Source organism: Asparagus officinalis, unplaced genomic scaffold (genome assembly GCF_001876935.1).
Source record: "Asparagus officinalis unplaced genomic scaffold, Aspof.V1 AsparagusV1_Un146, whole genome shotgun sequence".
NCBI classification, from domain to species: Eukaryota; Viridiplantae; Streptophyta; class Magnoliopsida; order Asparagales; family Asparagaceae; genus Asparagus; species Asparagus officinalis.
This window is the reverse complement of record NW_017972412.1, coordinates 16,818-19,915: the sequence shown is the minus strand read 5'-3', so window position 1 is coordinate 19,915 and position 3,098 is coordinate 16,818. Positions and strand designations below refer to the sequence as shown.

At 43.5% G+C, this 3,098-nt stretch overlaps 1 pseudogene; it reads right to left on the bottom strand.

Moving 5' to 3' along the window:
• Window positions 1-1,690: 1,690 nt before the first annotated feature.
• The window catches only part of LOC109827332, a 6,042-nt pseudogene continuing 4,634 nt past the window's right edge, over window positions 1,691-3,098 (bottom strand).

The window sequence follows — 3,098 nt, the reverse complement described above, 5'->3', positions numbered from 1 at the left end:
CGAAGAACTTCTCAATAGACTATTTAAGATGAATGTGGAGAGGCAAATAATATCCACGGGCAATTTTGGGCTTCCTTGAATCCACAAACGAATTGAATACGCTTCAGTTCATTCTTGGCAAACAAGTACTCGAATTTTTTGGCCATGGAATAGTATAGCAAAGCCAATCTTAATTCATTCGCACTCTCAAACTGTTGTCCCTCATCGGTTAAAGCAGTGTGCCACCAAGCAGGAATCCTCTCTGATATGCTAATCATGTCATCAATCATCAGAATATTATTTTCGGAAGGATTGTCATTGGGAATCATATCTGAAACACATGTAGGAGTCGACAACAGCGGGCAACACTATACTTTTTGAGTTCATACTGCTGGAAGCGCTGCAAATATAAAGAATATAAATAAATAATCATAAACTAAATAATAGAAACATCAACAAATAATACAAATAAGAAAAAGGCAAAAACAACAACTATTTGTTTTATAACTATCATGGAATCCAATTGAACTAACAAGATTTTAATTAGAACTAACATGAAATCGTTTATAACTAACATATTGGATCTAACACAAAATTTGAACTAGAACTAATAATAAATCGATTAGAACTAACAATAAGTCGATTGGAACTAACAATTAATAGATTATAGCTAACAATAAATCTATTAGAACTAACATGTTTAATACATTCACGTAGAACAAGAACTAGCATGAACCTCCTTCGTACGCATAAAGTTGTAACTAGAATTCACAGCGGTTAGAACTGACATAAAATCGATTAGAGCTAAAATACGTTCAAATCAGAGCTAAAATCCATTACACCAAACATGGAACTAGCATGAACTAACATTAACTAATTTTACAATTAACGTCGTGAATATTGGTCTTAGCATAAAAAAAATCATTACCCCTACATGTCTTGTCGAACTTGCTCGTTATTGTGGACTTTTGAAGAATCCTCTGTTTCTTTGAAAGCTTGCATGTGAACCTCCTTTAATCCTCTGTTATGGCAATTCTCCACCATAGACGACAGATCATCTTCGTTCTCAATGGGGAATTTGAAACTTCCATTTATTTCATCATTGTATGACAAACTTAATGAATCATATGGAAGATCTAACCTCTCTGACACATCAAATTTTAGATCCAGAATGGTGGTTGAAGAATTAATCTTCATGAATACTGCTCTATCCACCGAAGCGGCAATGCAGATGATGTACTTTTCAGCCATTATGAAGTGGAGGTAAGAGTAATAGATCGAACTTAGGACAAAGAGGAGTAATATAGAAAGAGTAATGGAGAGAATTTTCGTCTGAGGAAAGAGTAATGAATAACTAAATAGTTATTGCTCATGATAGAGGGAAAAGGGGGAAATTTCCCTCCATTTCTTACAACAATTTGCATTTAATGGGATGTGACGAAGCGTCTGAGGATGAAGGAGAAGGGCAAACTCGGATTTTTTACAAAATACAATTGCTCTTTTGTATATCGTTGACGTGGAGGGCCCTGAAAATATTAAACGCTGCTTTTTGAGGATTATCCACATGAGAGAAAATACAAAAGACGTCGTCACATGAAATTTCTGCTTTTGGGGTCTCGACAGATTTTTCCCTTATACTTTTTGAAGTGTAGTTTCCTTAATTAATCTAAAACTGCTAAATTTCCCCTCAAGGACAGGAGGAAAAAAGAAGTGGTAACAAAACTCAAATACACATGCATAATAACATATAATTACATTGTAAATGCTATCATTATAACTCATAAAACTCAAAAACAATAAACCCAAAACTATTAAGTAAACCAAAAGCTTAACTACATAGTCCCTCATTTTCCATCGCTCGTAGAAGCACCCGCACCCACCCCGGGCCCACGCGAGATCCGCTGCAACTGCAGCATCCTCGCGTAACACCCATCTGGGAAATGGTTCAACAAGTGAGAGTGTGATCCTTGCTCCACAACTTTCCCTTCATCAATCACCGCAATACTATGAGCCCCTCCACCGTATGCTAGCCTGTGGGCCACCACGATCGTCGTCCGGCCAGCCGAGGCCGTCGAGCGCCTCCTTGCACGACCAGCTCTGATCTGTCGTCGAGCGCACTCGTCCGCTCGTCGAGGCAGCAATGATCTGCGCTCTTGACGAGCGCCGCGCGATTTGCTATCCGCTGGCCTCTGCCCCCGACAACTGCACTCCTCTCATCTCCGACCCAATGTCTTGTACCCGTCGGGCAATGCGGAATATGAATTGTGCGCATTGGCTTGTGTCGCCGCCTCGTTATCTCAACTCAGTTACGGACTCATCTCGTCCATAGGCGATGTTTCGCGCTATCGTCGCAGGGAGAAGGAGGCACCGGTTCTTGTGGGACTGCTGAATTGCACGGGTGAGCTTTAGGTGCTATTTCGGACTGTCTTGCCATAATGACACGCGACCGGAGTTTGGCTCATAGAACCGTTGGATAAGCGAGATGACAGAGCTCTTGCCGCAGCCACTGGGGCCGACTAGCGCAAGCATGCGGCCCGCGCGTGCACGGAGGGTTAGGTCATGGAGAACCGGAATGTCAGGTCTCGTCGGATAGGTGAAATCAACGTGTTTGAGCTCAACATCTCCGCGGAGCTTGTCAGGGACGGGAGACGCATCCACGTCATCAGGCTCGATTTCGGTTCTTCGGTCGATGATTTCAAAGACGGATTTCATTGCACGGCCGCCCTTGATGAAGTCGGGCGCGAGGGTTAGCGTCTCAGCTGCACCGTTGGCAGAGACCATCAGCACCATGAAGACCCGAATGGTCTTGGAGAAGTCAGAGATGCCATGCTTTACTAGGTACGAGGCATACCAGAGGCCGAGGGAGTAGGAGGCATAGAGGAGGAACTGGGCGATGCCGAAGCCACTTCCGGCGATCTGGCCTTTCCAGAAGCAGCGACGGAGAGGGCTCTCGAGGTTTGCGGCGAAAAGCTCAGTTATTTTAGATTCGGAATTGAAGGCGGCAACAGTTCTAACGTTGGCCACTGCCTCACCAGCGATCTGTGTGGCCTTAGCATGGGCAGCTTCTAAGTCGCCGGAGAATCCCTTCATGAACATTTTCTGAAGCACGGAGGCAGCGA